This window comes from Lathyrus oleraceus, chromosome 5 (genome assembly GCF_024323335.1).
Source record: "Lathyrus oleraceus cultivar Zhongwan6 chromosome 5, CAAS_Psat_ZW6_1.0, whole genome shotgun sequence".
Classification (NCBI taxonomy): Eukaryota; Viridiplantae; Streptophyta; class Magnoliopsida; order Fabales; family Fabaceae; genus Lathyrus; species Lathyrus oleraceus.
Window position 1 is genome coordinate 110,360,704 of NC_066583.1, and position 13,711 is coordinate 110,374,414.

Consider the following 13,711-nt stretch of genomic DNA (forward strand, 5'->3'; position numbering starts at 1 on the left):
GTGTGTTAATTCCAGAATCTGATGACGTTATACGTCAATGCTTCAGAGTCAGAACCTGTTAGCAAAAGATACATACTAAATAAAAAACCATTAGTTTAAAATATTGTTCTCTAAGAAACAATGCATTGTTTTCATCAAAACTAAAGGCCATATGCAGACCCAAATCATGTTCTTACAACCAAGACCTTCTCATTTGCTTCTACTTCACCATAAATCATAGATGAAAGTTTGGTTCTGTTAAAGCCATTTATCACAAACTCTTGAAGAGCCAATTCATACTCATTAAGAGGTTTGTTACACATATCCTTTACTAAAGCAATATGATCTCTTTCTAGTTTTTCAATCTTAGTTTTAGAGAAATTTAATTCATCTTTCATAAGACCATATTACTTTTATATTATTTTCATATGCTTGGCTTTCTACTAACATCTATCCATAATATCTTAACATAAAGTAATTAAATCAGGTCTAGAGAGTTTAGAGAATATCTCATTTGCATCCTCTGAATTTGAGTCAGAACCAGCTTCTAATTCTCTGTCTGAGAATGTTGAAGCCATCAAAGCTAGATTGGATTCTACTTCATTCTTGTCAGATTCTTATTCATCATCAAGTTCATCCTATATTACCATGAGAATTTTCTTGGACTTTCTTATGAAGTTGTTCTTTTCGAACCTTCCCTTTTTGGCTTTGTCCTTCTGAAGCTCTAGACAATCAACTTTAAAATGATTAGGCTTCTGTCAGTTGAATCACCCTTTCTGATCATCTTTGTTAACTCTAGAGATTTTTCCTTTGAAGCTAGATTTTCTATCAGAGAACCTCTCATTCTTGTTAGCAAGATATTGAAATCTCTTTATGATGAAAGGCGTTTAATCATCATCTGAATCTTCATCAGAGACTTCAATATGAATAGCTTCTATTTGCTCCTAAGTCTATGAAGATTTAGCAGACCTTCCAACATATTTGTTTGCATTGATACCTAAGACTAAAGCTAGCTCGAACAAGGTAAAGCCTTTTTCCAACTTGGGGAAGGGATTGAAATCTTTGATTGACCGGTTGAGAATCCTCTCAATTTCCTCCAAGGTTGGGGACAGTTGGAAGTTTGGGAAAGTAAAACATCTTAACGGGATGTTGTAGTACTGAGCTAGGGTTGTGAGCGCTCCAAAGTCAACCTCTTCAGTTATGAGGTCTAAGATGTTGCCATAATTTGTTTGGAACTATTTGTCTTTGAGGGATGTAACCCTAGAGCTTAGAACCTTCAAGGTATCTGTTTGGGAATCTTTGTATCTGAAGGTGAATGCACTCCTTCTTGGTGGAGGATTCATGATTTTTTTTGCAAAATGTCATGTATTCCTATTTTAAACAACAAGATGCTAAGAGATTTGTTTTATTATGATTATGATGCATGAATGTTTATGAATGCATGGATAGATGAACAAATTGTTGGTTTCCACAGAACTCAAGCACGTGGTTCAAAATATGAGGCCACTGTGACAAGGAATATGGTTCAATAATGACTGCTTTCGAACTAAGGTTCTCACTTTGCAAGATCTAGGGTTTTCATGAAATTGGGTATAAGACACTGCTCTTAGCATCATGGACTCCCTTGACTGTCCTCCGCTTATGTCAATTTACTTGCCAGGCGACAACTCCATCAAGGAAATCTACTCTAAGCGAGATATTTGTATCGACCCTCACTGATCAGTGCATTTTGATGCACATTCTTCTATAATTGTAGTTAGGTATTTATCTAGTTTATTTTGCATATTTTACTATTTTATCATGTTTTTAGATTTAAGTTCATGTTTGCCTTTAATCTATTTTCGTTTGCTATTTTCAGTTTTAGCGATTATTTAATACCTGTCCACAATTCGGATCATAACTTAAGCTATGGGATGCCATTTTGCAAGTTCTGACATGCGTTGGAAAGATAAGAGAAAGATCTACAACGTTTATGTTGAAGCAAAAAACTGATTCGGAGTGCAGACGTCTCAAATAATTCGTTGAAGTTTCACACTTTAGGAAATGTTTTCTTTTAGGCCATTTGTTGGGCCGAATTTAGGTTTTCCGGCCCAGTTGTAATTATAAGTGAAACCCTTATTCTGTTTAAAAGGGAAGCCACGGTGCTAAAGCAAATGGAGATTATTCACGATAACGTTTTGCTTATGTACGATCATGAAGAGGAACTAATCTTCTAGAGTCAATTTGCTGTAACCGAATTTCTAAGGCTTTGAGGTTTTTATTCTATCAATTTAATTTCGTTTTCTTTCAATTCTATTCTATGAAATTTCATTTGCTTAATCTGTATTTTATGGAATGGTTTTTATTAAATTCATATGATTGCATTCCTAACTATTAATCGTCGTTTTCGTCGCTTTATCGTTAAATTGCGTTTGTAAATCGTGTTTGCTTCATTTGGAATATAGGAATATAAATCTGTCATATATCTATTTCGCTTGTCAATCGAATTTAAATCGAATAGAGATCGAAGCCGCTTAGGGAATTGGTAGGTAAAAACCAGTGATTAGCCGGAAACCGAAAACAGTAGATTGACTTATTTTATAATCGCTTATTTTAATCATTTTTTTGCTTTGTTTTTTAAATCGACCACTAAAACATAAACCCCCTAATCGATTTCATTAGGTTAACAATAATAGAAGAATCCTTGCGATACGATACTCGAGTTGTCGCTTCCGCTAAACTACAGTTTTCTAATTACTCGTTTTGACCCGTGCGTGACAGCGGATCAAATTGGCATCATTGCCGGGGATTCTTGTAGATTTTAACCATTATTATAGTCTAACTATTATTATAGTCATATGTGTTGTGTTTTAACATTTTTTTGCCCTAACTTTCTTATGTTCTGGTGTTTTTGTGTTCTAGGATAAAAAAAACTGTTTTTTTAAGAAAATCGTCTCAAATTATTTCGATTCTTTGTCGATTAACTAGTAAAAAATAAAGGATCAAAAACCTCTATTTAGAGACTAAATGGTGGAAGTCATCCTAAAAACTCGAAATTCCTTATTTTTCTATTTTTTATGATTTTTTTTCTGTTTTGATAGTTTCAGAAAATTCCGAAAAAGTTCTCATAAATTTTAATTGACGTTATTAGATTAATTTTTGTGTTTTTGTATTTTTTCCCTTTTATTTTAATAGTTTTTTTTACGTATTTCAATTGTTTGTTCTTAATAGGGACATTGTCAGTATTTTCCTATTTGTTGCTGCATTGCTGAATTAGTTATGTGTTTTCTCATTGTTTGTTGACTTTTTTTTTCTATTGAGTTTAATATGGCTGACCAAAGAATTCTGAGAGAACTTGCTGCTCATGATATGAATTACAATGATTTATGTATTGAATATGCTGATGTTACTGTTCCTTTTGAGTTGAAATCTGGTTTAATACACTTGTTGCCAAGGTTTAGTTGTCTTGCAAGTGAGGATCTACATAAGTATCTTAAGGAATTTCAGGTTGTTTGCTCTACACCATTGAGACCTGAAGGAATCAGCGAAGATCACATCAAGCTGAGAGCCTTCCCGTTTTCACTACAGGGTGCTGCCAAGGATTGGTTATATTATCTTGAGCCGAATTCTGTCACGACTTGGAATGATTTGAAGAGAGTCTTCCTAGAGAGATACTTTCCTGCCTCCAGGGTTGCATCAATCTGAAAGTAAATATGTGGTATTAGACAGGGAAATGAGTCATTGGCTGAGTATTGGGAGAGATTCAAACAATTAGTATCCAACTGCCCTCAACATCAAATTACCGAACAACTGCTTATTCAGTATTTCTATGAGGGATTGTTACCAATGCATAAAACCAATCTTGATGCTGCTAGTGGTGGAGCACTTGTCGATAAAACTCCAGTTGCTGCCAAAGTCCTGATTGAGAACATGTCACTCAACTCCCAACAATTCACAACCAGAAATAATTCTATGGTCCAAACAAAAGGCGTGAATGACATTCAGGTTTCCTCTTCCAATAAGGATTTAGAAACCAAAATTGAAGAGCTTACTTCTTTAGTGAAACAAATGGCAGTGAGTAAACCTCAAACAACAAAGTTGTGTGGTATTTGTACTTCTACTGAACATCCAACTGACACATGTCCTATTCTTCAAGATGATTCGGTCACTCAGTTGCCTCAAGCATATGTAGCTAAATTTTTCAACCAAATCAACAATTAGAGAGGGTACAACATTCCTGTCTTGTCCACCAACAAATATCATCCCAATTGGAGGAACCATCCAAACCTTCGATATGGAAACCAACAACCCACCCAATAACAATTAGTCATACCCCTGCCACAACCACAAACCACTCCCCAAGTCTCCACCTCTGCACCTTCCGGACCTTCATTAGAGGATCTTGTCAAACAAATGGCTGTTAACAATCTCCAATTTCAGCAACGAACAGATTCCAATATTCAGACTTTGCAGACACAGATTGGACAACTTGCCACTTCGATGAATGCCATGCAGCAAGCCCAAGGATCAAACTAACTTCTTGCCCTAATAGTTGTGAATCCAAAATTCCCTAATGCTAATGTGAGTGAAATTTCCTTGAGATCCGGGAAGGTAACAGAACCAGACCCAGAAAAAAATAATTCTTGAGGTAACACCTGAACCTTCTTCCGTTGTGATAGAAACCGAACCCTCGGTTGTGGTAGAAACTGAAAAAGAAAAAGAGAAGGAGTATGTGCCACCAGTTCCCTTCCCACATAGAATACTGAAAAATAAAAGGCTTGGTGATGGAGACAAGGAGAGAGAGATTTTAGATGTGTTCGGAAAAGTGGCGCTAAACATTCCGCTTCTTGATGTTATTAAGCAGGTTCCAAAGTATGCAAAATTTCTAAAAGACTTGTGCACAAGTAAGAAAAGGTTGAAGGGATATGAGAGAGTAAATTTGGGACGAAACATTCACCTGAAAAAGCTACGGTTTCATCCCTCAATCAGGCCGTACCCCAAAAGTACAAGGGTCCAGGAACTTTTGCTATTCCATGTACCATTGAGGATAGTAAATTCTACAATTGCATGCTTGATTTGGGAGCAGGCATTAATATTATGCCTACTTCTGTTTATAATAACCTTGATCTTGGTCCTTTACAGCATACAAGTTTAATCATTCAACTAGCGAACAGAAGCAATGCTCGCCCTATTGGAGTAGTGGAAGATGTGCTTGTTCAAGTTAATGACTTGATTTTTCCTGCAGATTTCTACATTCTGGACATGTATGGAGAAACAAATTCAAGCAGATCGCCCATCATTTTAGGCAAACCGTTCATGAAAACGGCGAAAACAAAAATTGATATCGACGATGGAACTATGTCCATGGAATTTGGTGACATTGTCACAAAATTTAACATTTTCGATGCCATGAAACTTCCCTTGGAGGAGCATTCTGTTTTTCGTATTGAGTTGATCTCTGAGTTGGTTGATAACACTTTTTCTGAATTGTTTTCACTTGATTTTCCATCTCTATCTGGGTTTGATGATGTTTATTCATGCGATGATTGTACTAACACTAACCTTTGTGTTGTTTGTGCTGAGATTGATGATGTCTTGCAGGGTGATAGTATAAATGAAGTTGTTTATGTGGCTGAAGCTTTTAACATTTCGGCTGCCCCAAACATACCATCCATTGAACAACCACATTCTTTAGAGCCTAAACCACTTCCCGAGGATTCATATTATTCATCAAAGCTTCAACTTAAGCAGAAATATAAGAAGGGAATTGGATGAACCTTGGCTGACACTCGTGATATTAGCTCATCCATATGTATGCATATGATCTCACTTAAAGATGAAACAAAAATAGTGAGGCAGCTCCGTAATCCTTTAATTCTTGATGTTGTGAAAAAGGAGACCACTTTCACGTGCCCATTCAACACTTTTACTTATCGAAGATACTTTTTTGATCCTGGAATACAAGGCAAATGCACTAATCAAAATTTCAAGGTCAATGGACACTATCCAAAGCTACTCCATGAGAATCCAACTTTGGAAGAAGAGACTGTAGAAGAGCTCTCTTTAGGAAAGGCTGCTTATGCGATCATTTATCCGCCTTGACTCCTCGAGTGTGTTCTTTCCTTTCTCTCACTCTTATTTTATATTTATGCTCTTTCATTGAGGACAATGTATGTTTTAAGTGTGGGGGAGGGAACCATTTATTTGTTTTGTTTTCTTTGTTTTGTTTTCAGTTTTTCTCTGTTTTGGTTTATGTTTGCTTTCTTAAAAAAATTGCATGCTTTTTCCTTTGGTTTTTGAGTTACAATTATGAGTATTTTTCTTAGTTTTCTTGACTAAAGTCTTGTGGTGTGATGTGAAAAATTTGCCGTGCATTTTTGGTATGATAGGTAGGACTAGACTCTAAATTGTATACTTTAGCAGTAGATCATTAACCCTGGTGAGCTTTGAGCCTTATATGGATAACATACAAAAATCCATCTCTTTCTTTCTTGTGTGATTCACTCATGTCTGTTGGTCTCTAGAACTTGAATTCACTCTTGTTGATGCTGTTGTTTACTTGTGCACACTGATATGATAAAGGCAATTTTATTTTCTTTTGTTTTTTTTAGCCAGTTAGCCAAAAAGCCAACCCTAAAATAATTGCATCCCTTGTTTGAAACCCCCTTGAGCCTATTATCATTTTTTTGTTTAAAACTCATTACAAGCCGAGAAGTGAAAAACAATGTTATCACCCTATTCAAAGGGTTGAAAGAGTCTTGTTTGGAGTTGTGTGAGGTTGAATAATTATGTTTGTAATATTTCAGAAGTTGGAAGGAAAAAAAATAGAAAAAAAAGGAATGAAAAAATAGAAGGATAAGAGGAAGAAAAAAAAGGAATTATATTTGTAATATTTCAATACATGTCAATACATACTCCTTAAAAAAAGAATAAAAAGAGGAAGGAGAAGAGAAAAAAATTGCTATAGAGTTGTTCAAGTGAATGAAATATTTTGTAAATTCAACTCCTATAGTTTCTTTTAAGTCTCTTTTATCTCTTTGAATTTTAGCCTAGTACCCCTTAGGATTTATCTCACCCTTACCCTGGCCACATTACAACCAAATAAAAGTCCTTTTGATCTTTGTGTGCATGTATTTCAACTGTGGATGCTAGAGTCCTTTCAAGTTTATGGTAGTACTAATTTTCATGTTGTGCTTTGAGTATAAATAATTAATCTAAACACTTGAGAGCTGAGTGAATTATATCCTGTGAGGATCTTACTGCTGTTGATGTACTTTTTGGTAATTTATTTTTCTATCTGCTTTGAATGTCACAAAAAGTTGCTTACTAACATCATATTCTTGAATCTTAAACTTAGAATTATGCTTATACCTTGTATCTTGAAAACTTTTGGAAGTGCATGCTCTGGTTTCTTTCCTTTTGTTTTGAAATTGTAATTTTGCTCGAAGTGCAAAAGTTCAAGTGTGGGGGAATTTGATCAGTGCATTTTGATGCACATTCTTCTATAATTGTACTTAGACATTTATCTAGTTTATTTTGCTTATTTTACTATTTTATTATGTTTTTAGATTTAAGTTCATGTTTGCCTTTAATCTATTTTCGTTTGCTACTTTCAGTTTTAGCGGTTATTTGATACATGTCCACTGTTCGGATCATAACTTGAGCTACGAGATGCCGCTTTGCAAGTTCTGACATGTGTTGGAAAGCTAAGAGAAATAGATACAACTTTTATGTTGAAGCCAAAAGCTTATTCGGAGTGAAGACGTCTCAAATAATTCGTTGAAGTTTCGTACTTTAGGAAATATTTTCTTTTGGGCAATTTGTTGGGCCGGATTTAGGTTTTCCGGCCCAGTTTGAATTATAAGTGAAGCCCTTATTCTGTTTAAAAGGGCAGCCATGGTACTGTAGCAAATGGAGATTATTCACGATAAATTTTTGCTTTTGTGCAATCAAGAAGAGGAACTAATCTTCTAGAGTCAATCTGCTGTAACCAAATTTCCAAGGCTTTGAGGTTTTTATCCTATCAATTTAATTTCGTTCTCTTTCAATTCTATTATATGAAATTTCATTTGGTTAATCTGTATTTTGTGGAATGGTTTTGATTAAATTCGTATGATTGCATTCCTAACTATTAATCGCCGTTTTCGTCGCTTTGTCGTTAAATTGCGTTTGTAAATCGTGTTTGCTTAATTCACGATTGTATTTATCCGTTTGCTTAATTCGGAATATAGGAATATAAATCTGTCATATATCTATTGCTCTTATCAATCGAATTTGAATCGAATAGTGATCGAAGCCGCTTAGGGAATTGGTAGGTAAAAACCAGTGATTAACCGGAAATCGAAAACAGTAGATTGACTTATTTTAATCATTTTTTTGCTTTGTTTTCTAAATCGACCACTAAAACATAAACCCCCCTTAATTGATTTTATTAGGTTAACAATAATACAAGAATCCTTGCGATATGATACTCGAGATATTTATATCGATCCTCACGAGGAGAGCTCCTCGGGGACCTGTATTACGCGACCATAGGTCTAGGTTGGCCAAGATTAAATGTTCTACAAAAGGGGTCTTAGGGTCATCGACTCTAGTGAAGATAAGTATGCTTACGCCGAAAGCTCGACGACCATAAATACCTTTAAAAGAGTCTACCACTAAGTGAGGTTATCGCATGTCCCTTACGAGAAAAGATTATCGGTAGCCAATACTACTCAACCTCTCTTATCTCAAGCAAACTCTCAGACTCAGGTGGAAAGTCTTTCACACAGGGCTTTTCTTTGTAATGATTATTAACCATTTTCTTTTTTGTATCCATCGTCATAGGACTGATAACACTGAAATTTACCGTATTTTCGACTCCGATTTCACATGCATTCTAGTTGTTTTATTGTTATTTTATTGTGTTATTGCTATGTTTTCCTTTGTTTTCAGGTTTTTACTTTAATCGGAGCCCCGATCGAGAAAAGGAGCGAAAAAGAGCCAAAAACCCTAAAATTCAGCATTTTGTACTTGTGGCCTACCCCATGGCTGGCGCCATAGACCCTGCCATGACGTGTCCAAGCTCAACTTCCCTCAACTTCCACGTTCCCCACTACTTCCACTAAGGCACCTCAAATTGGCCTTGTGGCGGGCGCCACAAGAGGAAAAGTTTTCCCTCCCATTTTCAAGTTGAAGGGCATCCTTGTCATTTCCATCTTTTTACTTGCTTATAAATAGAAACTCGAAATCACTTTTACAATCATCCAAACTTAGAGCAGAGGCAAACTCAGAGCAACTTTGTTTCACTTAGGCATATATTCAGTATTTTAAAGTGGTAATCGCTTCGCATTGGAGTGTTACCACAATTGTGTAATCAAGTCTGTGATAGAGTCTGTAATCGAGTTTGGAGCACTTTGGAAGGAAGTTAATCCTGCTGCCATTTTCATTTCCGCTTTGCAATTTACTCAACCCTCCGATTGGAGCAGGTTTTTATTACTTGTCTTTATCTTATTTATTTTCCCGCACTCGCTTTACCTTATTTATTTTCCCGCACTCGCTTTACTTTATTTATTTCTCGCACTCGCTTTACTTTATTTATTTCTCGCACTCGCTTTACTTTATTTATTTCCTCGCACTCGCTTTAAATAATTTATTTCCTCGCACTCGCTTTAAATTATTTATTTCCTCGCACTCGCTTTAAATTATTTATTTCCTCGCACTCGCTTTACTTTTATTTACTTTCCGCACTCGCACTACTTTTATTTACTTTCCGCACTCGCACTACTTTTATTTAAATTAATGCACTTTTACTTTACCATGTCTAACTAAATTTATAAGGTTAGAATGTAAGGATCATAATTGAACCGATAATCCGTACAATTGTTAGTAGAAACATTTAAGGGCTATTTTAACTTTTAACTTAAGTTTTCCCGCACTTCAATTCCGTTGGGTAAGATCGAAAGCCGTCCAACGTCTATCTAAACTTAATTGTTTTTAACTATTTCAAAAACAGCGAAAGCGCTTTGTTTAGTTCATTAGGAGTTTTTAACTTAGGAAGAAAAGAGATTTTAAAACTATTTTCGGACGCGTTTATAAGTTTAGAGTCTGGTTCGTGAGAACCTCTTTTGGTTATGAAATCCAGGTTATAATACTTTTCAACTTAGTCAAGATACTATATTTCTTAAAAATAGGTTTACTGCTCTAACGCAATGCACGCCTTTTTATAAGTGACAATAAGAGGGTTTGATTAGGGAGTACAACTCGGTTCTGAATACGCGAAAGCGACAGTTCCTGTTAAATTAGTTCTTTTCAAAGTAGGAAACATTGCCCATAAGTAGCTCTATTAGCAAGTACTTGGATTATTAATTGATTACGTGAATTACATTCGACCCTGTCTTTATTAATTGAATTTTATTCAATACTTTACTTTTCCTTGCACACCCTAAAAACACTTATTTTGATTGCCTTTGATAAACACCATAACAATAGATAACGATAGATTGACACTTGGTCTCTGTGGATTCGACAATCTTTTATATTACTCTGACGCGTTCGTATACTTGCGAAACACCACATCAAGTTTTTGGCACCATTGTCGGGGACCAATTTCGTCAAATTTCATTTTCCTGATGTTATATCGTTTAGACTTAGGCTATTTCCCGCCGGTCAATGCGAAGAACCCGCAGCACCAGAAGTTTAAGCTTAGTATACCCTCTGGCGGAACCTGAACGTTACGCTCGCGCACGTTTATTCTTTCATAGGATTAAGAGAGCTATGGCCGAAGATCAAAACCAAAGACCTCTTAAAGATTTCGCTCAACCATCAAACGAAGAACCTAGTTCTAGTATAGTAAACCCAACCATCCCAGCTAATAATTTTGAACTTAAACCATCCCTGTTGCAACTAGTGCAACAGAGACAATTCGCAGGTCTCGCTACTGAGAACCCAAACCAACATTTAAAAATATTTCTTCAATTAGCAGACACTTTTAAAACCAATGGAGCTTCTCCTGAGGCAATACGTTTAAGATTATTTCCTTTTTCCCTCAGAGATAAAGCCCTATCATGGTTAGATTCCCTTCCACCCAATTCCATTACGACTTGGGATAACCTTAGAAGATTTTTTCTTGCTAGATATTTTCCCCCGAGTAAAACCTCCGTTCTTCGAAAGCATATAACTAGATTTATCCAAAACCAAGGAGAATCGTTGTTCGAAGCTTGGGAGAGATATAAAGAGTTATTACGAGCATGCCCACGTCATGGTTTAGAAAATTGGTTAATCATTCAAACCTTCTATAATGGACTTCATTACAACACAAAGATGACCATCGACGCTGCCGCAGGCGGTGCTCTGATGAACAAACCTTATCCTGAAGCTAGTGCCCTCATCGAAGATATGGCTCAAAACCATCAATCATGGGGAGTCGAACAAGCGACAATAGAGAAGAAGGAAGCCCAAGGAGGAGTGCATGAACTAAGCTCTATAGACATGATGCAAGCTAAAATGGACGCATTAGCCCTTAAAGTCGAGCATATATGCATAAACCCGAATACTGTAGCCGCAATTTCGTCGGATTGTGAGATATGTGGAACCAAAGGACACCAATCTGCAGAATGCAGTCTATTAAACGAAACCCACTATGAGCAAGTGAACTACACCCAAGGGAACCCATACTCGAATACCTATAACCCTGGATGGAGGAATCACCCGAACTTCTCCTATAAAAACAATAACCCTATCCAAAATAATGCACCTCCGAGACCTAGTTATCAAGCCCCTAGATCAAATCAACCTATGCAACCTGTGCCACCAAAGCCAAGCCTTGAGAAAATTATGGAAAATTTTATCACCGCTCAAACCCAACAAAACAAGGAGTTCATGAACCAAAACATTCATGTTAACGAATTGATTACTCAGTTAGGAACCAAGGTTGACCAAATAGTTACTCATACCAAGATGCTTGAAACCCAGATCTCTCAGGTAGCTTTAAACCAAGCCCCTCAGACTACACCTGGAGGACAATTCCCTGGACAACCTCAACAAAATCCGAGAGGACAAGCCAATGCCATTACCCTACGAAGTGGGAACGCTTATGATGAGCCACCAAACCCTAGATTGAGTGAACCCGAAACTTCTAAGGAATGTACCAAACCCACGGACGAAGTAAAGGAACCAGAGGAATCTGAAAACCAGGAAGGTCGAGAAAAAGAACCTAAAGATAAAACTTACGTACCACCCCCGCCATATAAACCACCTATACCATATCCGCAAAGACTCAAACAAACCCAGATCAATAAACAATATCAAAAGCAAAGCATACAAAGAATCGAGTCGCCACCGCACTTTTATTTATCCAAAGGATTGGCTAAAAAGCGAACAAAAGCCTAAGAAGTTTTACACATAGAAAACTAATGAAAAGATCAGAGAATCTGGGTAAGGGGTAAATTACGCAATGGGAAGGTGTTAGGCACCCAAAACGTCCTAGGTACTCCTAGGGAGCCCTTTTCACACTTGTTGTATAAAAAGTTTATTTGTTTATGACATATTGTGCAAACATGATTGGGAAGACGAGAAAAGAAAGTACAATTTATTATTTTTGTGTTTGAACGGATGAACCCGTTGCCTACGTACCTTCCATGAAAGGTAAGGATCAAAACGCCGTAATTCGGCTAAAAGATTTCCAAAATATGAGTGGGTTCAATTTTAAAACAAAAGCCCTAAGGTCTTTCGTTATCCACGGGAGAAAACTCAACCTTATACAAACAACGAGTCCACCACGTGAGAAAAGCTTCAACTTGCTAGTGAGGGGTTAACCCTATAAGAAGCAAGGAAGTCTTACAATTCAATCACTAAGGACAAGAAGGTGAGATTAATATCAACCAACTAGGATAAATCAAACCTATGGCTAATGTATGAAAACTTATAAGGAATGGACAAAGCCACAAAACAATTGAATGAGTGAAGTTAATTGATTATGAGTATTCACAAAATATGGTCAAAGTATGATTAGGATTCAATTCAAAGAAGTGTTATGAAAAGTGAAGTTTGAAAAATCAAGAACTTAAGGTCCAGGTTTCTAATTTGAAAAGACATGAAGATGTTTGCACAATATATGTCAAAGTTTTTGAATTAACATGTGAAAAGGGAGTTTTGAAAACACACACAAAAATGGAAGGGTGAGGAAGTAAAACTTCTTAGGTGTTCACCTCTTGAAATCATATGGAAGATGATTCAAGTGTGTCCTTTGGAATAAGCAACAAAGCAAGTAAGCAAATGAACAAAGCAAGGTGATACCGGATGCCAATCAATGGACTTACACCAATCTCACAAACAAACACGGATACCGGATACCAATCAATGGATTTACACCAATCTCCTAAAATAAAACAATGATACCGGATGCCAATAAATGGACTTATACCAATCTCACAAACAAAGGCGGATACCGGATACCAATCAATGGATTTACACCAATCTCCTAAAACAAAACAATGATACCGGATGCCAATCAATGGACTTACACCAATCTCACAAACACGGATACCGGATACCAATCAATGGATTTACAGCAATCTCCTAAAACAGAACAATGATACCAGATGCCAATCAATGGACTTACACTAGTCTCACAAGGCAAAACAAAACATGGATATTAGATGCCAATCTATCTGGGCTTATACCAATCTCCAAAGGATGATCATAGGAGTACAAATGCCAACAACATGGACTTACAATTGCATCCTCACATACAACAATCAAACAAAAGCAATAA

General features: G+C 36.4%; 1 non-coding gene across 1 annotated transcript; it reads right to left on the minus strand.

The window, feature by feature from the left end:
- Positions 1-11,097: 11,097 nt before the first annotated feature.
- Positions 11,098-11,204, minus strand: LOC127088998 (small nucleolar RNA R71). The gene has a single exon (XR_007790780.1). It is a non-coding gene; the product is annotated as a small nucleolar RNA R71 (small nucleolar RNA).
- Between the last annotated feature and the right edge of the window lie 2,507 nt (positions 11,205-13,711).